The sequence below is a fragment of the Papio anubis genome, chromosome 19 (genome assembly GCF_008728515.1).
Source record: "Papio anubis isolate 15944 chromosome 19, Panubis1.0, whole genome shotgun sequence".
NCBI classification, from domain to species: domain Eukaryota; kingdom Metazoa; phylum Chordata; class Mammalia; order Primates; family Cercopithecidae; genus Papio; species Papio anubis.
The window spans coordinates 3,390,575-3,415,320 of record NC_044994.1 but is presented as its reverse complement, the minus strand read 5'-3'; the positions used below and the strand labels follow the sequence as shown (position 1 = coordinate 3,415,320).

General features: G+C 46.2%; 1 long non-coding RNA gene across 2 annotated transcripts in view; it reads left to right on the top strand.

Moving 5' to 3' along the window:
- Positions 1-24,282, top strand: part of LOC108583016 — a 28,319-nt gene extending 4,037 nt beyond the window's left edge. The window contains exons 2-5 of one of the 2 annotated variants that reach the window (XR_004180010.1): positions 10,144-10,308; positions 12,237-12,412; positions 13,455-13,637; positions 22,770-24,282. This is a non-coding gene — a long non-coding RNA (uncharacterized LOC108583016). Of the gene's footprint in view, positions 1-10,143; positions 10,309-12,236; positions 13,638-22,769 lie in introns of both variants that reach the window. The other variant, XR_004180009.1, reaches the window with a different exon arrangement.
- Positions 24,283-24,746: the final 464 nt, after the last annotated feature.

The window sequence follows — 24,746 nt, the reverse complement described above, 5'->3', positions numbered from 1 at the left end:
TTAAATTTTTTAAAAATGTTATCACTATGTAAAGTAAAGAAAACTCTTACAAAGAGTTTTGTATGAGAATGAAAACACATGATATGTTTTAAACATTGGAATCCCAGAAGGAAGAAACAAGGTAGTGTTTTCAGTTATTTCCACTGAAGGAGTTTAAACAGGATAGATAGTCATATTTTAAAATCCTCAACCATTGTTTAGGACCAAGTCAAAAATTTTAAAATAGCTTTTGAAGGGAGAAATGCAAGGCTTAAAACCACCGGGTAAAGTTGGAGGAGGATTGCCTCTTCTCCCCGGAATGCTTTTGCTGGTTTTGGTTCTCTTTGGTTAGATCTCACTGGTCCCATTCCTTCTTTCACTTTTAATCGGACTGCATCACCCAGGCAGAAAACTCAGTCCCAGAAAGGATCGGAGTGGTATTGCAAATCTGAGATCGGACGGAGGCAGGAAACCATGGTGACCTCTTAGGATGGAATGAGCTTTGAAGAACAGTGCTGCCACCCTGATCCGGGTACCAGGAGACGGACGGCCCCGTAGGAGTGATGTGCATTGGTGAATCCCGATGTAGACTTTTTTTTTTTTTTTTGAGAGACAGGGACTCACTCTGTCACCCAGGGTGGAATGCAGTGGCGTGATCATAGCTCACTGCAGCCTCTACCTCCTGGGCTCAAGCGATCCTCCTACCTCAGCCTTCCAAGTAGCTGAGACCACAGGCACATACAACCACATCCAGCTAATTTTTAAATTTTTGTAGAGATGGGGTCTCACTATGTTGCCCAGGTTGGTCTTGAACTTATGGGCTCAAGCGATCCTCTGCCTCAGCCTCCCAAATTGCTGGCATTATAGGCATGAGCCACTGTGCCCAGCGAGCCATACATTTTCTTTATTTGGATGGAAGGGCTGAACTTTTTTTGGAGGTGTGGTGTTGAAGAGTCGTTGGGGGAACAGTGTGGCCAGTACATTGTAGGGTGCTGAGGATGTTGTCTGTTGTGATCCATACCTTGCAGTCAGGAGTAACAAGTATCGAAATTGGGCCACTGTCAAAAGAGTCTATGCTTCGGTCAATATAGGGTGAACAGCCTTACTAAGTAACTAACCCAGTCAAAATTATTACAAGCAAGTTCCAAGTGAGCCAGCTCAGGCCACCTGGCGATGGGAGGACTTTGTTAACCTCTGTGAGGCACACAGCCTGGGCCAGTCCACACATGGATTTGCTTTCCACAGGGCTTCTCAGCTGGCCTGGCACCTCCTCCTCGCACTGAGAAGCTCAGGCTCCTCACTGGGCCCAAGCTTTTGGAGTTCAGGCCCTGCGTGGCATCCCTTGTGTCCCTGTGCTTGGTAAAAGGCCTGCATGGTTTTGGGTGAATCCATGAAGTCGGGCCCCAGCAGACTCTGGCAGTGGCGTTCTCTGTTTCCTTCCATCCCTGTGTTGCTCCTTCTCAGATCCATCATCCTCCTCCCAGCTAGACATCTGTCTCAAGGGACTGTCCTCGCCCACCTTCTTCTCCTCCTCTCCCTCCTCCTTCTAGTATTTTCTCATCTCAACCCCATGGTTTTGTCCATTTCCTTTATGCATGCTTGGCCTCAGGTGCCTTGGGGAGCACCCACATTTTAGTTCATCTTTGTACCCAGTGGTGCTCAGCATAGCACCTGGCACACAGCGAGTGCTCAAGACATTTGTTAAATATGTAAACATATTTCATATGTTAAACAAGTACGTAAATGATGGATAAAGATGACATAAAAATCAAGTCCACCAATAACGTGAGCTTTATCTTGGCTGGTGGTTTTGCCCAAGAGCAGGGAAGATGTGCCCAGGGGGAGGCTGGAAATGCCCTCTTGCCCTGGGAGATGACTGCCCCTCCTGACCACATGGCATACAGCATGAGCAGACTTTGAATATGTGCACTTCTGTTACGACTGCAACTGTTTCCTTGGGAGAAGGAACCAAAGTAAGGAGGTCCCATGTAAGCCATTGATATCTGAGGCCCTGCCATCTGGCTTTTCCCTGCCAGGGGCATCAGAGACAGCAAGTCTGTCAATGTCCTAATCAACATGTGTCCATCAAACAAACATGGCTGTGCTATGCCTGGCACAGGGGAATGACGTGATCAGTAGTAAGAGGAAGAAGAAAGACTTGAAAAACCCCAAATGTATGATATATTAGTAGAAATCCCATGATTAAATCAAGGATCAAGTTTTTTTTTGTTTTTGTTTTTGTTTTTTCGAATTGGCTGTTAGGGTCCCTTAAAAGCCACATTCTCTGTCCTGGCATAGCCATCCTGGGTTGAGTTCAACAACTGTGTATGGAGCCCAGGACATCTATACATAGGATATACACACAGATCATTGCACACAGGGAACATCTAAGGCCCCTTGCTGGTGCTGGTGCTAGGGTAATGAAGACAAGACTTCTGTCGCCAGGAATCTCGCTGTCTGACTGGGGAGGGCAACATGGCAACATGTAATTTCCGAATGGCATGTGGAGTGCCCTGCTGTTTATGCTCAGGGACAGGGAGGCACAGAGGAGGCATTCTCAGTTTACCCCAGGAGTCAGGGAAGGCTCCCTGGGGAAGGCGTCTTTGGGAATTAGGATGGGGTTTCTCTGTATGAGCACATCATCACTTATTTACTTTGCACTGAGTCTTTTAAAAGATGTACAAAGCAAATTTGGTAGTCTTGCCCTGGAGCTGGTTTGGCAGGTTGAAATCTGGATTAGTAAACCAAGGTTTCCCTGGATTGTCTAACTTAGTGGACACCTTGGGACAGGCTTCCTACCTCACCCTGCTGCAGTGTGCCATCCTGAAACAAATGCCACAAATGCTTGGTGTGATTTGCCACTAGCTGGTGCCTGGGAACTCTGGGTGCCCCGTGGCACTTCTGCCTGGGACAATGTGATGGAGTCTGGCAAATGCGTGTCTCCCAGGGACTGGAAGTGGAGAGAGCCATGAGCTGATACTAGAGGGAGCTGCACTCACGTGCTGAGTGCAGAAATTGAACATCCATTGTTTACGCAACCATAAGTGGGAGTGTAAGATCAAAAGAAGATTGAAAGAAAAAGGAAACAAGGAAAACCCAACCAACCAGGAGAGCAAAATCTTTAATCCTAAACTCCCATGAATCAGTTTGAAACTGAACTGTATATTTTTAATTTATTGAATTGGAAAAAATAAGGGCATCAGAATGTTTTAAATTCAGCAGATTTCCATTTTGTTTGGCTTCCTGGTGACCCATAGAATGACTAATAAGATGATTAAAGAGGCTGGGTGTGGTGGCTCACACCTGTAATCCCAGCACTTTGGGAGGCCTAGATGGGCAGATCACCTGAGGTCAGGAGTTCGAGACCAGCCTGGCCAACATGGTGAAACCCTGTCTCCATTAAAATACAAAAATTAGCTGAACCTGGTGGTGGGTGCCTGTAATCCCAGCTACTCGGGAGGCTGAGACAGGAGAATCACTTGAACCTGGGAGGCGGAGGCTGCAGTGAGCTGAGATTGCACCACTGCACTCCAGCCTGGGCAACAAAGAGCAAAACTCCGTCTCAAAAAAAAGAAAAAAAGAGGATTAGAGAGAAGCTGGAGCTTCCCTGCACATGGCAGTGATGAGACCTCAGCTTCTTCCACTTGACTGCTGGAGAGCAGTTGTGTCATCTGCCCCCAGGTTTCTTGTGGGGCCGGTGGCTGAGGACACCCATATCCCATCAGCAGCTCTGCCCAGGCCTCCTCGGCAGCTGGAGGTTATTCTCAGCTTCTTTTTTCCACATCTTGGCTCTCAACTCAGTTTCCTCAACTGCAGAATGGAGATAATGCATGGCCTGCCTCCTCCACCGTGATTTTAAGTTTACTGTATTTGTATATATCTATATTGGAGTTGAGTTAACTTTTAATGGGCTAGTTGACTTCATATTGAATTTTATAGACTTGCACTGTCCAATACAGTAGCCTCTAATCACATGTGGCTATTTAAATCTAAATTAATTTAAAATTAAATAAAATAAGAGAGTGACATCTGTGAAAATGAGGGAGTAAGGATCTCCAAAAATTCCCTCCTCCGTACAAGCAATGAGAACAGCAGCAAAAACTGTCAGAATCAACTTTTCAGAACTCTGGAAATTAACCAAAGGCTTGCAGCAACTCAAGAAGTGTTTGCTCAAGAAAAATGTCTGAATCTTCATAAAAGCAATGAGCTCTATGATGTTTTAATTTGCCCTCTTTCCATATACACCGTTACCCCCTGGTCTCCATGGTAGTCCTGAAGACACGCAGCCTTCAATTACAGAGAAAACCAGCAGCCACGGAGCGGGCAGAACAGGAATGGAGCTCCTTCAAAGGCCTATTTCCAGAGACGTGTCAGCATTTGACCTTTCTGTTGGTTCCCTGCAAGATCTCATTCTCAAGGCTGTCTTTATTTGAGTTCACTTGAAGCTTTCCAAGTGTAAACAGACTTTTCTCCAGGGCTGTTTGTCAAAAAAAAAAAAAAAAGGAAAGAAAAAAAAAAATCAGAGGCAATTATTGAACATCTCAGTGACCTGGATAGCAGTTCACTGGATAACAGCTGGGGCAAATAAAAGGCTGACCCAAAAGCTTAAAAAGAAATTTGGGAAGTGAGATGTCCATACAGACTTTGAAAAGCTTCAACGTATTCCTAGGTCTTTAGAGAGCCATATTCATGCCCAGGGCTGAGCACATTCTCAGAAAAGACTTGATAAGGCCATGAGCTCTCATCTTTGACTAGTCTTGAGATTCTGCACGAGTGGGAAGTGAATGATAAGGCAGAGTTGTAAACAGCCTGGCTGAGTCACACTGAGCAAAGACTGAGAGACTTGTTGGTTCAAGGCACTTAAAGATGGCCTCTTTCTAATCATTAGCTGACCACAAAGCTAACCAAACAGAGATTTTTAGTGGCCACGACAACAAAGGACATGGAATTTACAGAGTTTAGTTCAGAAAAATCACCAGCCAAACAAGCAACACATAACAGCAATGAATAACAACAGTGAAATACTCTAGGGAGTGAGGTGTGGGGGGAATCTGATTTTCAGAGTTTCCATATTGTATTTGCAAGAGGACAGATCCCTGGATGCCCTTGGCCAATCCAGCTCTTCCCTACTCTTCTTGTAATTCTTGGGCAGAATGTACCAAGGATACAACATCCAGAGATAAGGAGAAAATATCTGGAACAACCACAGCTGTGTCCTTATTCCTCCCAGAACAGGATGTTCTGCAGTGCTTGAGCTCAGCAAACAAAGTGACATCCAGGGTATAAAATGCAGAGCAGAGTGCTCTCAGGGTCCCTCAGCTGGGATTTCACATGGGGCAAGCACAGATGAGACTCCATCTGCCCTGGGCAGCTTTCCTGAGCCTTGGGGGACTGGTTCACCATAAATCCTAAGCTTCTGTTTATCCTTGCTGCCTATGTGTGAGTAATAAAATCTGCTTCGCCTGACTTGTGTGAGTGTTCTGTTTCACCAGACTAGACTTAAAAGCCCTTGCAATATTATTTAAAATGTCTAGTTTTCAACAAAAATTATGACACATGCAAAAAACATGAAATATAGCTTTATAGAAAGGGGACAATAGCAATTAATAGGAACTGTCTCTGAGGAAGCCCTGATGTTGGACTTAGTAGATGAAGACTTTAAATCAATTGTTTTAAATATGCACAAAGAGCTAAAGAAAACTATACACAAAGAAATAAAGGAAACCAAGAGGATCTCTCACCAGAGACAATGTCAACAAAGAGGTAGAAATTATAGAAAGGAAACAAATAGAAATTCTGGAGTTAAAAAGTACAATAATTTGAAATGACACATTTACCAGAAAGTTTCAAAAGAAGATTTGAGTAAGCAGAAGGAATAATTAGTGAACTTAAAGGTAGGTCAATAGTCATTATTCAGTCTGAAGAGCAGAAAGAAAAACAATGAAGGAAAATGAATGGAGACTAAGACACCTGTTGAACACCACCAAGTGGGACCAACATAAACACTAGCATAAACACAATACAATCCCAGAATGAAGGAGACACAGGAAGGGCAGAAAAATATTGGAGGAAATAATGGCCCCAAACCCCAATTTGATTAAAAAACCGTTAATTTAACATCCAAGAAAGCTCAATGAACTCAAAATAAGATAAACTCAGGCTGGGTGTGGTGGCTTACACCTATAATCCCAGCACTTTGGGTGGCTGAGGCAGGTGGATCCCTTGAGCTGAGGAGTTTGAGACCAACCTGGGCAGCATGGTGAAACCACGTCTCTACTGAAAATACAAAAATTAGCCAGGAGTGGTGGTGTGTGCCTCTAGTTCCAGCTATTCAGGAGGCTGAGGTGGGAGGATTGCTTGAGCCCAGGAATTCTAGGCTGCAGTGAGCCATGTTTGTGCCACTGCATTCCAGTCTGGACAACAGAGTGAGACCATAAGACTTTGTCTCCGCACCTCCCAGCCCCCCCAAAAAAAGATGAAATCCCACACCTAGGCATGCTATAATAAAACTGTTGAAAGCAGTAAGAGAGAAGTGACTCATTGCATACAAGACATACGTAAGAAATATTTTCATCAGAAACCATGGAGGCCAGACAACAGCTGGATTACATAGTTGAAGCACCAAAAGAAAACACCGTCAACCAAGAATTCTACATCCAGCAAAACAATTAGTGAAAATTAAAGAAGTAATTAAGGCATTTCCAGATAGACAAAAACTGAGATAATTTCTTGCCAGCCAATTTGCCCTACAGAATATAATATACAGGCTGAAGTAAAAGGTTATTAGTTAGTAACTTGAAGAAATCCATATTAAGAAATAAAGAGCACAGAACTGGATAAAGGTAACTACATAGGTAAATATGGAAGGAAAGTATAAATGTACATTTCTTTTGAACTCCTTTTATTCTCCTATGTGATTTAAAAGACAACTGCATAAAACAATACAGATTGATCACATTCTGATTCTTTTTAGCCTTTATGTAGATATTGTATCATATGGGTCAATCATAGTTTTCCATGTGCCTGTAGATTGCTGTTTTCTGCCTTAAATTTTCTTAAATTAACAAATTTAAAAATTGCATATATTTATTGTGCTCATATTGTTTTGAAATATGTATATATTATGAAATGGCTAAATCAGCTAATTAACATATGCATTACCTCATATACTTATTTTTGTGGTAAGAATACTTAATACCTTTTCTCTTATGTTTTTTGTATTTTTATTATTACAAATAATACTGAAGTGACCATCATGTAGATGCACTGGAATACTTTTGTGAGTGTTTTGTCTGTAGGGTAAATTCCTAGCTGAGAAGTTTGAGTCAAAGGCTATATGTATGTAGAATTTTTATAAGTTTTGCCTATTGATTTCCCAAGAGGATGCTCCATGTTACATTTCTGTTAATAATATATGAGAGTGCCTATATTTTTACCCTCACTGATACTTGGTATTATTAATATTTTAAATTTATATCAATGGACTAATAGATAATATTTCACTTATACTGCATATATTTATTTTTGGGTTGAGCATATTTTCGAACATTTTTGGCCACTTGTATTTCTGTTTCTGTGAACTGTTTATTGGGCCTTTTATAAGCCTATTAATGTGCTGGTTATCTTCTTATTTAGTTGTGAGAGAAAAGCCAGATCTTGGGGGATCCTAGTTACCTTATTCAACTTGGGGGAAAATTATTGATCTCAGTTGGATTCCCTTCCTTTGTCGGTGAAATGGGAGTGGATGAGCATGCTTCATGGGGGTGTGCGGGATGCCTCGCACATCTTTGGTGCTCAGTGAGCATGAGTCTCCTTCCTCCTCCAAAGCGGCGATGGCTTATGTTGAGCTCTGCTCCGAGTCTCTCTGCTTTCTTCTTCTGCCAGCAGCCAGGGAAAGCACTTTGCTTTTAAGGGCTCCTGCAATTAGGTCAGACCCACTGGATTCCAAAGGCCAACTGTGCCATAGAGTAGAACCTAATCATGGTGTGATATTTTGCCACACTCACGGGTTCCGGGGATTAGGCACGGCATCCTGAAAAGGGGTTGTGCTTTTTAGAATCCTTCCTGTTAATACCATGGCCTTGGGACTTTTTCTTTCCTTTTTTTCAAATACAGACTTGGGTGGAGCCCTGCTAGATAGAGGAGGTGAAAGTGGAGCTGCTCTGGGTGGAGAGGGGAGGGAAGGCTTGGGCTCCCCTGCTGGGAGCCATCAGAATGTGATCAGTCTGTATTGTTTTATGCAGTTGCCTTTTAAATCACATGGGAGAATAAAAGGATTTCACTCAAGGCAGGACCCCAACAACTGAAATCTTCAATTTCAATGTTATGGGTTGAAGGCATTGAAGGCTACCTCTTGGATCATGGGCTCCACTGGACAGGGTGAAGCATCAAACCGTTGGCGCCTTTCTTAAACAGTTTATTTTATTTTTCGATATACATTTTAATTTAATTTTTCTAAAAAATATTTGTCTCGCATCTTTTTTTATACAAACTTTTGCTTACCCTCTGCTTTTAAAATTTTTATTTTTATTGTTATGGATTTAGGGATACAAGTGCAGCTGTGTTAAATGGATATACTGGGCCAGGTGTGGTGGCTCATGCCTGAAATCCCAGCACTTTGGGAGGCCAAGGTGGGTGGATCTCCTGAGGTCAGGAGTTCAAGACCAGCCCAGCCAACATGGTGAAACCCTGCCTCTACTAAAAATACAAAAAATTAGCCATGTGTGGTGGAGGGCACCTGTAACCCAGGTACTGGGGAGGCTGAGGCAGGAGAATCTTTGAACCTGGGAGGCTGAGGTTGCTGTGAGCCGAGATTGCGCCACTGCAGTCCAGCCTGGTGACAGAGTGAGACTTTGTCTCGGGAAAAAAAAAAAGGATATACTGTGTAGTGGTATAGTCTAGGCTTTTAGTGAACTCACCACCCACTTAGTGTTCATTGTACCCGGTAGCTAATATTTCATCCCTAACCCCTCCTGCACTCAATGTCTATTACTCCTCTTTATGTCCGTGAGCACCCGTTGTTTAGCTTCCACTTACAAGTGAGAACATGCAGTTCTTGGCTTTCAGTTTTTCTGAGCCATTTCACTTAGGATAATGTTAGCAGTTCACTGGGGTAGCTGTTGCTGAAGTAGGGTCCTGAATGGTGGAGCCACAGGACCAACTGATTTGGATAAAACAGGAGAGAGAAGCAGCAGATCCTGAAGTAGCTGAGGGGCTGCAGGGAAAAACCCTGCGACACCAGGGGGCTGCCTGCCACTAAAGGGAACCCTATGGCAAAGAGGAAAACAGGGGGCCCTGGATGTGAGGGCCAGGCCTGGCAGGACGCAGCATGGGACGCAGAGGCAGACGGACAGAACGCGAGCATATTTATGAAAGGCCGCCGTGTGCCGCACTTACTCTCCAGTGGGGCAGGAACCAGGCCTGGAGGCGACAGGGCCCGGAAGAACAGGCGAAACACAGCCAGGAACTGAGCTTAGCTACAGCAGGGGACAGACATCCTCAGGACACTACTGCCACTGCCATCCCCACGAGGTCCCTGAGGCTCAGGACTGGACGCCAGAAGCGGCCTCGCAGAGGACAGGGGTCTCCAGCATGCACTGGCTGGAAGCCTGGATCCCCACCCACGGCTGCGGCCTGTTGCTCCTCACATCAGCATCTTAACTTTTCTAGTTTTGCACATTTCACCTGCATGGCAGCAGAGGTGAGTGGGAAAGGCAGTGCTCAGCTTCCCACCTCTGTGGGACAGGAGGCCGGGCGGAGGAGGTTGGAACAAACCGGTGCTGAACCAGCCAACTTCAGCATGTGCCGTTCACACCGAAGGCAGACTTCTCCTTCGCACTGTAGTCAATTAAAAACCTGTTACTGCTGCAAGGGCAGCGCCTTTTAATTGTGATTTCCAGTAAGAGGTACGTGTAGCATCATGACCCACCCCATCACACCCCAATCCCCATGTAAATAATACTGAGCCCGACGTTTCATGGAACAATGCCTGTACAGCCAAGTACTCCAATATAGACAATTATATTTAATTTGTAAAAAGTTGATTATAATTTCACAACCCACGAATGGGTTGCAAGTAGCAAGTTGAGAAAAGGTTTTCTAGGGCTCATTTGGACTTCACATAAGGGATTCAAAGCATCAACCAGTTTCTCTCTGTATCTTCAGCATTCCGGCAGAATCAGGCCTCCGGATGTTCCAGGGACGTGTCCTGGTTCCCTGGCTGTTATTACAAAGCAGCAGTTCAGATCCATGGAACTTCTCGACTGTTCTGCCTCTCGGTGACTTGATCCATCAACTGAATAGTACAGCATCTGATCAGATTTTAGAGAGGTAAGAGCATTGGCTCTTCCTGTTTTCGAAGATTTTCTTTCGGCACTCACTTGGCCTCATGTTACCACCCCTTTCCTCTCTGGAGGAGCTGTAGAGAATGGCTGGGTGGATGCATTTCGGGGAGTGGCTGAGCATGCTCAGTGAGATCCACTCTTCTGCAGGAGCCGCATGCAGCTCGGAGTTCTCTCCCACCGCCCAACCCCCTACCTCTCTCCCCCACTCAACCCTGCCTCCCTAGGCAGGAGTGACTGGTTGTGGGGTCCATGGGGGCCTGTCTGCTGTCCAGCTCAGCCCTCACTGCTTCTCACGCTCTTACCAGTAATGAGCTGACGTTTGGGTTCTCGTCTCTCACTTCTTACTCTAATTCCCGATTTATTCATGGAGAAGAGAGAGGCTCATTTATTGGGACTCCTTCAGCAATGACACTGGTCTCAACTTATTGGCAGGGAAAATGAAGCAGAGGATCCCAGATCCCACAGTGTGTTAATGGAAACCCAAGGCTAGAGGCCAGCCCCCCAGGCTTCCAGCCCCAGCACATCTCTTGAGTACTTTGCCAGTTGGAGGATGTGCCACGAATACTACTAAACAATAGCAATGTCCTTGAGGCAATCCTTGGAGACAGTTGTCAGCACTTTGAGGTTTCTACCTCCATTGGGCTTGCAGCAGACACAAGTGGAAAATGGTGACAAAAACCTACTGCCCTGTCCTGGTTTACCAAAGGTCCCAGAACCACTCTAAAGCCATGAGGTGGTTACATACAGGGCGGGGATCCATCTGTCCCAAGTGCTTGAAACAACGCCTGTTAGATGACAAGCCTTCAGTAAATATTGGCAGAATTGAATGGGATCATTAGACCATTAAAATACTTGTTTTTAATCACTTCTAAGAGGGTTCTAGGATGGCTTCAGGCATTTCTTCGTATTTTCAATCCCTACACCATCCTACAATGTTTCCCCTTTTATGGATGCGAAATTGAGGATGAGGTCAGTTGACTGAGTCATGCAAGACCACACAGCTGGTAAGCTGCTGAGCTGTGATTCAGATCCCAGGATATTTGACTCCAAAACCTGAAGGCTTTTCTTTATAATGTTCTGATACTGCGGCCACAGGCATCAAGCTGGCCATGAGAGAAATCACCATGAAGAGAGCCTAGCTCGTGGAGGTTGCCTCTCCACGCATCAAGCAAGGGTTGGGAACTTTATCGGTACAAAGCAGTAAGCCCAGCCGTGGGCATGTGGAGCTGTTCCCATCTGTACCAATGAAGCCCAAAGCTCCCGAACATATTCCACATCCACACCGCAGCGCCTGTCCGCAGCACCTGTGAATGCCAAAAGGCACTTCGGGCACGACTTTTGTGAAAAGGAGTATTCTCCAAGTTCAAGTTGAATAGATATTTTGGAAAATACATTCTGTAGGGTTCTTCTGGGGGTCATTTTGAGAAAATCGCACACACCCTTTTTTGTGTGTGTTATTTAGTAACACACGCATGCACAGACACCCGCGCATGCACACACACGATGGCAGGCTGATGTAGCAAGTGTGCCTGACGCTTTCTGTTGGGTGGTCTTGAGTGTTGATACTAGAGTTTATGCAACAGTTGGGTAATTAATTGTTGGAGAAATTGCCAAGGATATTTTCACACAGAAGCCTTCCCCCACCAGCCAGTTACTGAATCGGGTGTGAAGGACTGAAGGACAGCCTCCTCTTCTGGCTGAGATGAAGCCTGACCCTTGACTCCTTGAGGACTCAGAGTCCTCCAGCCCTGTCCTTGTGTTCTTAGGACAAGAATATGAGAGGTGCTATGTAATGGTATGGAGACTTTAGAGACACAAACTAGATGCAGGTGGTCAAATTAAAGGCATGAAATTGGCTGCAGAAGCCAGCTCTATTTAAGTTCACGTAAATAACTAGTGGTTTTCAAACCTTAGGGTGTGTGAAGTCACTGCGAAGCTTGTTAAAATGGAGATTCCTGACTCCGACTCCCAGAGGGGTTCTGATTCAGTTGACCTGAGCTTCAGAAGTTTTAATTTTTAACAAGTAGCTCAGGTTCACACCAGAATTCCACCTGTCTGGCCAACTGGGCATGTCAGAAGAGGCACAACAGGTAATACCCAGGGGTGAACTTCCTGAGCTTTGGGCTTCCTAAATCAGATACATTACAACTTGATTTTAAGGAAAAAATGGAAAAATAACTTGAAAGGACCAAATGGGTTGAAGTTATGGTTCATGAATATAATAAAGTATTATGTGGCCAATAAAAATAACACATGCACACTCATAATATGGAAACAAGGAAAACGTTCTCATGATGGTTACAGTGACATAGGCAGATTATGGGAGGGTAATAATAGAAATAACATGATGGTCCTTAATAGTATTTAATTTCATCTCCTCAATTATTTTGTTAAAGTCTTCACTACAAGCTCAGTATGAAAATATTGTGTGTTTTGTGTTTTACGTTAATACTGGGCTCTGTAACAAGTAGAAAGGATGTAATTCCTATCTACAAGAAGCCAATGGCTATAGGATGAGCAAAATGTCAAAAGAGATCTAGAGGTGGTGTAGAAAAATTGCAGACTTTTTGGCCAGAAGATTTGTGTTTAAGTTTCAACCTTAGCACCAAAGTGGACAACCACTGGCAAATATCTTAACCTGTCTTAGAGCCAGTTTTCACAGCTTTCAAGTGAGAATAACGATAACTACTACCTTAGGAGTTGTGATAATGGTACATGAGGCTAATAAAAATAAAAGTACCTTATAAGCTGTGAAATGCTATTACATATAAATGTGTTTTCTGCAAAGCAAAACAGTGAAATGTCAACTTTAGAAAACTTTCCCCTTTGAGGTTTTTTTCACTTATGAGATCAGAAATCCATCTTTGGCCTGATTAATAGTGAGTTCTTGTAATCAAGCATCTCTGAGACTTGTGTGTGTCAGACAGCAGAGAGGATACGATGGCGTAAGAGGGTCAGGCAAGCGCCGTGCACTGTGGTCCTGGCATGCACCATCAACTGAAGCTGTGTCCACCAACAAGCCTATGCTTGTCTTTGTCTGTAGAGGGTGGTGGAAAAGCCCATCGGGGATGGATGGACACAGTCACCTGGAGTGTCCATTCACTTTCATCCTCCCCAATGCCCTGTACACAGATTGTGCATCCAGCTCTGGCTGTGGACCTGTGGTGTCGTGATGACCTGGGATCATCAGAGAGCAGGAGGCCATTCCCTTTGGTGCCTCTCATTCCCTGTGTGCTGGCCAGCACATCATTAGGCCTGATGGAAGGCTCTGCCAGGCCCTTCCCCACCGAGGGCCTCATCAAGCTTCCTTGACAGGTGAGTGGGGTCCATTTTGCTTGAAAGACTCTGGAAGGCTGGAGAAGAGACTGAGTGCTCTCTCTCTCTCCTGTGGGAAGGCAGTGAGCTAGTGCCCTCTTGGGAATGCAGTGGGAGAATTCACCAGATGCTTCCAGCAAAGCCGGGAAGTCCTAGTGAATTACACGATGATTTCCACAGTGTTTATCAAAGATCTTCTGCTCCAATATAAAGCTCCCAAATATGGCATTTCATGATGTGGCTGAGATGTGGCCAAGTGTCCAAGACACATAAATATTTACTAAATAAGCAAGCAAATGCACTTGGAAATGCATTTCTGTCTCAGTATTAATGCGGTGGTCATTGGCATTGATTCTCAAAGTGAGGCTGTTTTATGGATCGTTCTCAGCAGGGACTAAGAAAACATATCAGTGTCCAGATCTTTTAAGATCCAGGAAGCACAGGGGGAGAGTTCATGTTTTCCAAGGGAACGTAACATTTTTACACCCCAAGAGTCAGGAACCCCATTCAGTGCTGAGCACAGGAGAATTCAGAGGCGTTAGCTTCTGTGAGACTTGGGTTCAAGTCCTAGCTTTGGCCCTCCCTGTGACTATGTGCAAAAACTCCAGCTCTCTGAACTTCAGTTGCTTTGTCTATAAACGCTGTCCATGTCTCATGGGGTTATTGTGATGATTAGATAAGATAATATGTATAAAGCGTCTGGGCAATATCATGCACTCGTTAAATATTAGTTTTCCTTTTCCTTGAATTATTGGATTTGTTTTGAAAACCTTGGGGTTCTACCAAATCTCACACTTCTTCCCCAGGACGTTCCTCTGCAGTCCCGGTGTATATATGCAGTGAAAGTGAATCCACATGTTCTTCACTTGTGTATACTAAAAACATCAAAATGTTATTCCAGAAGATTTGTTTGATGTTCAAAACACCAAAGTGGCAGCACTGAGTGGCATGCTCTGAAGATGCCTGTCTCGCTGGATTTTAAAGTGGCACCAGTCAGTGCCTTTAGCATCCCTCCACTTACACTGGTCCTAGCGATAACACAGGCTTATACAATAGCAAAGCCTGGCATATGATTGCACTTTTTGCTGTAAAATGTTTTCACAAATATTTTCCCATTTAATCATCAAAACAACTGTGTGTGTGTGTGTGTATGTGTGTGTGTGTGTGTGTAGGTGTGTGTGTGATCAATGCAATTGTTATCCAGCCTTACAGATGGGTTTAAGTAGAATCTCAGAGGTTTCAAGCAACTTGTCTAAAGGCAAAAAGCTGATAATTGGCAATAGTGAGTTTCATATCATATTTTCAAATGTAGAGCATCCCACAGCTACCTGGAGCCTAGAAATTAGAGGCTGTTCAACATGATTAATCTCTCCCTTTGCCTTACTTTTTCTTGGTTTCCTATGGCAATTCCCACAGAGGTTTTAGCTTTTAGGCAGATCTCGTGGATTCATTGCTCAGTGAGCAAAGTCACTGAGGGCTGGGCTCAGTGAAAATTTTGCAGGCTGAATGATTAAAAAAAAAATCTGGTAAGGATCACAAAATTGAGGGCCAAATGGGACCTTCAGAGGCGCTTTCATTCCTGGAGGCATTCAGGATTTCATTCCATGATTTTGATTGCAGTCCTGCTGTGTGCCGGGCTCTGTGCGCAATCATGAGAGCCAGTGTCAACCACAGTGGTTGTAGTCTTGGTTGTCAGGACTTTAGGGCCAGTCTTCCAGCCAGCCCTCTAAGTTCACAGGTGAAGGAAGAGGCCTGAAGAAGGGACATTACTTTGCTCCAGGCCACATGGCTGGTTAGTTAGAGGCAGATTCACACTCGTCCAACTCTGGCTAAGCTTCACCCCGCTCCCACAGAGGCCACTCAATTTAGAAGAGAAAAGACATCCAACGCCACGCTTTCCTGTGTGTAGCAGTAGGAAACGTACAAACGCCCATCTTCCTGGATAGCTGTCCCAGAGCTTTGGAGTTTTCTTCTGATCGCTATGCCATGGTTCGTGGTGTCCCCTTGGTGGGTACTCGTGGAAGGAAAATCAGAAGTGTTTCCATGGTCCTCACCCGGTGGCTAGGTCTAGGTCCCACTTGCTCTCAGCAAGCAGCCAGTGCCACCCCTGTGATCTGATGGGGGCTGAGGAAGCCTCTCAGTGCACACTCCCCGGGCCACCTCTTCACACTTGGGAAGGTCTAGTGTGCCCTGAGCCCCATTGCTCCTGTCTCTGTGTGGGCCCACTGCTTTCCAGGGGAGGAAGGCAGCACCAAGGAAAGTTCAGATTTTTGGTGGTGCCTCATAAACCCAGGAAACAGGAAAATAAGCAAAAGAAAAAAAAAAGCCTCACAGATGGGGATCGGTCCTAAAACATCAGGCCCTTTTCTGTCTAAATCAAGACATCTGGTCACTTTTTTCCGGCAGGACAAAGAGTCTTTTTTTCCCAAGCCAGGATTTTATGTCTTTAATCTTTTCCAGAAGAAAAGAGTTCTCATTACGTCTGCATCTTATCACATCACTGTATATCATAAAGATGCTGTTATCGCCTCTTCCTTCTGATTAACTGGCCCTGAGTGATTCTAGCTAGTGTTATTAGCTGTGCTCTAAAAACAATGACACTAGTTTCACCCAGCCATCAACAGAGGTCAGATTCATAGGCACTGTTGAGTAATCCACAAGAATCTCTGCAAGCTCTTCATAATAAACAATGACGAGAACAGTTCTTTGTCCAAACCACGGCTAAGAGAGCCTTTCTGTGCAGATATGCTTTGGCACCTGCAACTGGAGTTTAAAAGCCTCCAGCAAGCTCAATTCCAACATGTAGCCTCACTAGTTGGCTTGGTTTCCTGAGTCAAAACAACAGAGGGGACTGGAGATGTAGCACCTGGTGTCTTAAGTGGCCAAGCAGCAAACAGGTGTTATCCCTTTATAAATTAACCACCCTTTGGAAAGGAGCTTGACAGAGAAGAGAGGTTTTGTCTCCAAAATTTAAATGTGGAAATAGAGACATGTGGATATTAGAATAACGTGCAAGGGGCCAGGTACAGTGGCTCATGCTTGTAATCCCAGCGCTTTGGGAGGCTGAGGTGGGAGGATTGCTTGAAGCCAGGAGTTCGAGACCAACCTGGGTAATAGCAAAACCCCGTTTCTACAAAATATAAAAATAAAAAAAGTTAACCAGGCATAGTGGTGTGCCCCTGTAGTCCCAGCTACTCAGGAGGCTGAGGTGGGAGCGCATGAGTCCAGGAACTTGAGGCTTCAGTGAGCTATGAGCGCACTTCTGCACTCCAGCCTGGGTGACAGGGCTAGATCCTGTCTCTAAAAAACAAAACAGAATAGCATGCAAGGATGACCATGATAGCAATGATGACTGTGATGTTAACGATGTGCTGACAATGCCAGTCACTGTCATTTCACAACAAGTGCCCTGATATGGGAAGTACAGGATAGATGCTTGGGGAGCAGAGCATAGCGTAACTGACCCCGTGGTCAGTAGTTTTCAAACGTGGCTCTCTGTTAGACTCACCTGGTCTGGCCAGCCTACCCACCCCCAGCACCCCAGGGAGTCTGATTTAATTGTTCTGGGTGAGAATGGGGCCTGGGCATTGGTACTGAAACTCTCCAGGAGACCTTCCTTTGCAGCCAGGGTGGAGAACCTCTCCCTTTGGTGAAATAACCCAATCTGCTGGGATCAGGAAGGAATGCAACAGTCAGTGACTCTTCAGCTCCTTCAAGAATAGGCAAGGTGAAAAGCGAGAAAAATGGTGTATTAGAGTTCTCTAGAGGGACAGAACTAATAGGATATATATGTACACACACACACACACACACACACATATGTATACACACACACACACACATATATATATGGGAGTTTAGCAAGTAGTATTGACTCCCATAGTCACAAGGTCCACAATGGGCTATCTGCAAGCTGAGGAGCAAAGAAGCCAGTCCGAGTCCCAAAACGGAACTCGGAGTCTGATGTTTGAGGTTTGAGGGGAGGAAGCATCCAGCAGGGAGAAAGATGTAGGCTGGAAGGCTAAGCCAGTCTGGCCTTTGCACATTTTTCTGCCAGCTTTATATCCTGGCTGCACAGGCAGCTTATTAGGTGGTGCCCACCCAGATTGAGGGTGGATCTGCCTTTTCCAGGCCGCTGACTCATGTTAATCTCATTTGGCATCACCCTCAAAGACACATCCAGCATCAATACTTTGCCTCCTTCGATCCAATCAAGTTGACACTAGGTATTAACCATCACAGGTGGTCTAGGAGAAGGGAACAGGAGCAGCGGGTGTGAGGGCTAGAGGTGAGGGACGGACATCTGCCAGGAGGAGCGGGTGTGAGGGCTAGAGGTGAGGGACAGATGCCTGCCAGGAGCAGCGGGTGTGAGGGCTAGAGGTGAGGGACAGATGCCTGCCAGGAGGAGCTGGGGCCATGCTGCAGGGCGGGAGCATTGCAGGTGAGTCAGGACAGGGTGAGGGTGGACATGGAGGGGCAGGTAGGGGAGGGATGGCGAGGGCTTTGTAGGACAAGCTGCAGGGTCTGCATGTCCTCCTGAGAGCAAAGGGAAGCCACTTTGGTGGCATTTCACAGGGTAGATGGCATCAGATAATGAATGAATGAATGAATGAATGAATGAAATGATTGTGGCTGTAGTAGGGAGAATGGATGGGAGAGCGACAAGGCTGGAGGCCAGAGGCCAGGGAGGAGGCTGCGCTTTAACCCAGGTGAGAGGGGGTGGTGGCCTCGGCAGAGAGAATGGCTGCAGAGACCGATTCACATTATACTAGGATGGGGAACTGACAGCATTTCACAAGGAATTGATATGGAAGGTGAGAGGAGGAGTCAGCATTTCCCAGGTTTTCCTGCCTTTCTCAGGAAACGCAGTGCCCCTGCGACTCCACACTCACCGCCCCCTCGCACGCCTTGTGGCCCTCCCCTGCACTAATCTGCGACTCTGAGTCCATCAAATCCTAGGAACAGCAAGGCTCCCCCCCGAGAAGAGACCCCTTTCCAGAAGATCGCAGCTGGGTGTGTCCTGTGTAGGTCTGCTCCAGGACTGTGTGCCTTTTAATCTTCCCGTTCACTCCGGGAGGGCCACAGCACACAGAGGTGGTGGCAGGGCCAGGCCTCTCCCCACATCACCAGCGGTGACTCTACCTCCTTCCAAGCATCAGGATGCTCCTCCCTTCCGCTAGCCCTCCCCCACCCGCCCTGCCTTCCATTCATCCGGCGCCGGCTCTGTGGGAATTGTGGCTGAAGTCGTGTGTGTGAAAGCACACTGTCTAGGAGAGTACACAGAATTCACAGGCCACACTAAAGCCTTGCTTCATTTAACTGCTCCTGGGACCTCATCGCTCTGCTGACTGGGATCCTGAGCCTGAGCGTGCTGGTCCTCGTCAGGGGCGATTTCCTGCCAGGTCTGCTTGCCCTGGGATTCAAGTCCCTGAACTTCCCCGCCTGGACCGCACTGCTTAGCGCTGACACCCTGTTGTTCCTGCAGAATCTTTTTGGTTTAGGAGATACTAAGCCAATTCAGTCTCAGTGAAAGTTTGTCAGGAGCTAAGTGATCACTGTCAAAGGTCAGTCTTGACTGGGCAGAGGTAGATATACGGGGAGGACGGGAAATGACACGGGAGGAAGCAGCCTCCGGGAATTAGGCCGGTCAGGGTCACACAACAATAATAGCTTCCCTTTGCTACTTATTCTATGTGCCCAAAGAAGGTTTGCAGGCACAAGCCTCAATTCTAAGTCAAAGCATAGACAGCAGCACAGCCAGTGCAGTGAGGTCCCCATGGCTCCTCGCGGCTGCCTGGTCCCCATCTCATGGACACGCGGCCCATATGTGTTTGCTCCACAGAGATGAGCTAGCAGAGCCGGAGCAAAATCCCACCTGCCCCCTCGGGCCCATCAGTGTGGCAGACACCAGAAGTACTGGTTTGGTATCGCACAATTTGTACAGTTCATGATGAGCGAATGGGATTTCGGGTGATCTTGACTCTCCTTTTTCTTCTTTTCTGTGTTGTTTGAATGTGTTATCTTTGTAATCATAAGAAAAAGCTGTATGTTGAAGAGAAATTTGGAAGGCATTGTCTAAAGAGATATGCAGTAAAAAAGAATGGAATAATGCCTTTTGCAGCAACATGGATGGAACTGGAGGCCGTTATTCTAAGTGAAGTAGCTCAGGAATGGAAAACCAAATGCTACATGTTCTCACTTACAAGTGGGAGCTAAGCTGTGCAAACATAGAGACAAACAGAATGGTACAATGGACACTGGTGACTCAGAATTGGGGAGAAGAGAGTGGGGTGAGGGCTGAAAAACTACATACCGGGTACAATATATACTACTCAGGTGATAGGTGCAGACCTCACCAGTATACAATTAATCCATGTAACCCAAAACTATTTGTACCCCTAAAGCTACTACGAAAAGAAATGAGTGAGTTATTTTGGTCAAACTAAATACCTAGTTGACTAAGCCTAACAGAGAAATGCTACTGCTGAGCCTCAGAGAAGCTTGGGGGCCACCGTGGCCACGTGTGCAGCCTGGAGAACTGAGCTGGACTGAGTTTTGCTTGGAGTGACAGTAAAATGTAAGTAGAAAAAAAAAATCAAGGTATTGGGGACCTTGCCCACAAGGGCCATGGAAGGACCCCTCGGGTGAACAGAGCGAACCTTAAGACCCTGTCTCTGGGAGGCAGGTGACACCGAACGCCTTTGAGTCTGGTGTCCTTCGTCTGCTGCAGCCCAGTGTCTAGCCGTCCTGGCTCAGTGAAATGAGGCAAGTGAAAGAAAATGCTCAGGAAAGCATCTGGACATCTCAGAGAGATGGCCCAGGCCCTTGGCCTCAAAGATTTTGAATGAATTCTGAGCCTCTTCTCTTCCACATCATCCTGCTCTGGGACAGGCCATCGATGCCTAACAGCACCTGCCGCTCAGGGCCGTGGATGTGTTGGCCTCGCTGTCACGCCCCATCTGTGGCTATCAGGGAACCGTCAGCATGCTGCCCCGCAGACCCAGTCCACTGACGCAGGTGGCCATGTTTACGGCCGAGGGCGTCTTAGGAGAGCAGTTCTGCAGTTGTTTGTTTCCTCCCCCAGGTGTGCATCAGCAGGGCATCAGCCGGGGCCGGCAAGCCTGGAAGGCCCTTGGCAGTGTCCTTAGTGCACACAGTCATCTTCCATCGTGAGTCTGACCCATTTCTTTTAGCCATAGATATTTATGTTGGTTCTTTTGTTCTTCAGGATGAGTTTTCTCTTGTTTCCTGTGCTACTTAGGCTTAGATAGACCCACTCCATCAGCCTGTTCCCTGGGGCCAGAGATACCTAGGTCTCAGGAGTGACACAATTCAGGGATCCAGGTGGGATGCCTGCCATGCCATAGTGTCACAACCAGCATCCTATGTGGAGCATTCGGAGATTATCTGAAAAGCAGAAGGATCTACATCATAGAGTTGTTGTGAGGGTAAAATGCGCTACCGTGAAGGGCCTCATGCAATGCAGGGCATGTTTCAGTTGCTTAGTACATGGTAGCCACACCGTCATACAGCACTCATTGTGGATGACAGCGTTGGTGGGCTGTGTGGGTGGAGGTCTCTGAGTTCTGGGTGGCACCTAAGCCCCACACTTCCTGCCACCTTCTCGGGCTCGCTCAACTCTCATGGCACTTGATGAAGAGACTGCAGGATGCTCAGGCTGGCTGGTGCAGCAGGATTGGGTATGGCTTCAACTAGGCTGCTGAGAACTCTGACAATGCTTTGCATTTGTAAGTGGAGGGGAGGGAAAACTTGCCCTGTAGTGAGATCTAGAAGCTTATATATGCTCTTCGTAGGGGGCAGGGAAGGGGAAGGGAGACAACTTAGGGGAGGGTAAATGACTTTAACCCTTTGTCTGTGGCAAAGTCTGTCTGGGTGGCATGAACCTCCAGTTTGCTCTGCTGTGCTTTGAGTTCCCTCTTGCCTGGTGGATGAGGTTCCTGGGGAGGGGTTCATGACATCTGAGTTCCTTTGGAAGATCTGTCTTTGGGTAGAAACAAGGAGCTCAGAGAAAGCCCCTTCCTGCATCTGCTATTCCCCAAGTAGCCTTGGTTTGAAGAAATTGCCAAGAGTGATTTCAATGTGCCCTTGTGTGTATTTTGGGGTGGCATTTCCTACACTCTTTTATGAACTACACTGCATACAAATAGAACATTGGAAAAAGTCACTTCCTGTGACTGTGCACAAAGGCTTTAAGTTGAGAATTGTCTGATTAATCATCACATGTGCTGTGAGAAACGGCGTGGAACCACTTTATGGGGGAAATATGTCTTTTCAGAGCAAATATCTGAAGACGGAGATATGTGAAGATTCAGGGTGATCATTCTTAGCTGTTCCCTGCCCGTCAGCCACTATTGCTTTTATTTCCTCCTTTTACTGGAAACGGCTACTCCTCCCTTCATAGAATTTAAAAGTCCAGAGCTAGAATGGGCAAGAACATTTGCAGGGGAGCAGCGAGGCCTGAGCCTGGGCTGGGATGCACTCAGAACGAGACAGCTTACAGCTTGTGACTCGGGGCCTCTGCAAGGGGGAGGGGAGGAGGGTGACATGGACAGTTCTACAAGGCAGGCCTTTCTCTGAGGACTTTCCATTTCCTCTGTTCTTCCACCAAGGCTCAGTTGGGTGGTGAATTAAGTTAACTGGTCATTAAGATGAAAGAGGGAGGAGGAAGTTCAGAGCAGGGCTTGTTCTCCTTCCTGGAAAACAGCCTTGAGCTGTGGTTTGAAACAAGAGATGCTCTTTAAGGATTAGTTGTATTTTCAAAAACCACATCAGATGGAAAACCCAGAGTCCCAGAAACTCTGGGCTTGGCTTTGAGTTGGAAGATGTTGCAATGATCTGAACCAGCAGTGACCTCAGAGGTGGTGGCCCTGGAAGGGATTGGCTCTCACCTGAGCTTCCACCTTTCGTTAAGGATACAGCCTGGCTCCTGTCTACAGATCAGTTAAACATTGCAATCATGGAGCCAAAAGCTCACAAACTGGAGTGATTCATAGCACTGTAAGGACAGCTTACAATCCTGTCCTCAGGCAAAGGTTTCATGATGAAGACACTAGAAGCAATCGCAACAAAAGCAATCCTCACCAACACTTGATATTTTCTTTGTTTTGATAGTAGCTGTCCTGATGTTGTGAGGCGGTGTCTCACTGTATCCTGCGCCGTTTTGATGAAGGAACATCAGATCACGCTTCCTCTGCTGAACACCCTCTCAAGAGTAAAAGCCTCGGCCTTCCTGGTGGCCTCCCAAGCCTGAAGGATTCCCAGTGACCTCTGGCCTCATCTCTGGATGATGCCCTGTCCTTCCCCCAAGCTGTTTCCCAAGCCCACCTAGCAGCCCCGATGTCCTTCTGTATCTGCCTGATGTCGCCGCTTCACCAGGACTTCATATAAGGTCAGATCTTCAGAAAGGACTTCTCTGTTACTCCTACAAAATCAGCAGTCCCTCCTCTGTCTCTGAATCCCTCACTTGGTCTGCAGTCTTTCTTCTCTGCTGTATATGGAGCATCCAGAAATGCCACCTGGCACATAGTAGGTGCTTAGTATTTGCCAAATGAATGAAAGGAAACTATACTGAACTATAAACTAAGACTTCTGAGAGTTAGTGACATTTTTAGATATGAATTTATAGCCAGATTCTTACCAAATTCTATTTGTTTTCAGTGGATTCTCCTGGGTTTCCTGGTATGTAATCATATCATCTACAAATAATGACAATTTTCCTATACTCCCCCCTTCTTTCCTTTTTTATATTTTCCAGTATAATAAATAACAGGGGTGATAGCAACAGCTTTATCTGGCTTCTGACCTTGCATGAAGTGTCTCTGAAATTCCACCGTGGATGGCAAGTTAGTGTTGGCGTTAGATCTGAGGGATGAATTTTGTCATGCTGAGGAAGTACCACGGGCTCCTGTTTTACTCAGGACACTTTGGTTATGGCCAAGGAAGAATGAAGGGTTAATGCTCGGCAGCCCTCTTCAGCACCTACTGGGTATTAAGCTTTCTCTTTGACTCCTTAGTGTGGGCATTATGTGGATGGGTTTCCTACAGTTGGACCGTCCTTGTGTCTTTATTTTAAACCCAGATGTGTCCCTGCGATGTGCAGCGAGCCCTTGTGGGCAGGGCCAGCCATGTCCCCTCGTCCCTTGGTCCCTTCAGGAGGCTTGCTGGGAACCGAGGCTGGCCGCGGTGGCAAACTTCCCGGCGAGCCACTCAGGATGGCTTATTGTTTCTGAATTAAACAAACGAAGAATGAGATTCAATTAGAGGCAGTATAATGTAAACCGAGATGGATTTATATTTAGCATGGCAGAGACATGTGGGAAAGAAGGAAACTTCGTTCGTTTCAGAGTTGGGAAGTCTGCTTTGAAGTGTGGGGCTGGGCTCTCTGGATGCTGTCTTCACCTCCCCCAGACGCGCCCCCAGATGTTTCCCTTGAGATACTAAACTTCTTGGGAAAGCAGCAGAGTTCAGTGGACAGCGGGCTTCTGACGCTTGCATGTAGGAGCCTCGCCGTCGCTGTTAAAGCAGCTTGCAAGGACGAGGCTACATTGTCCCCATTTCCTCATTTCCAAGTGGGTTGATGGAACCTCAAAATCCTGGTATAATGTGATTAAAGAAGAAAAGAGTAGATTTTTGTTTTGTTTTGTTTTGTTTTAATGATGAAGATGTCACTACATTGAATTTACTTTTCCAAGCCAAATCCTACCGAGTGCCTTACAGGGTAACAGCACCCTCTTGGTTATAATTCTGTTTGGGTGGGCTTTCGGCAGGCAAATGAGACGGGAGGAGATTTCATGGATGTTTCTTAATTGAGAAGAGAACATGAATGTGAAACCTACAATAGTAATAGCAAGGACCAGCACAGGACAAAGCCCACCGCAAACGGAGTGCCAAGTGTCATAGTCTGTAGTTTAATCCCCGCATTGAACTGTCCTCATGAGGTGGGTGTCGTCAGCCTGGTTAGGGCTGCGTGCTGCGTGCCAGCAGCTGCGCAGGGCGGTGGGTCTTCATCAGGAACAGAAAGACAGGAGACTTGCTTCTTTCTCTTCCAGACCTGCATCTTTGGGGTTTTCCATAATCTCTTCTGGTTTG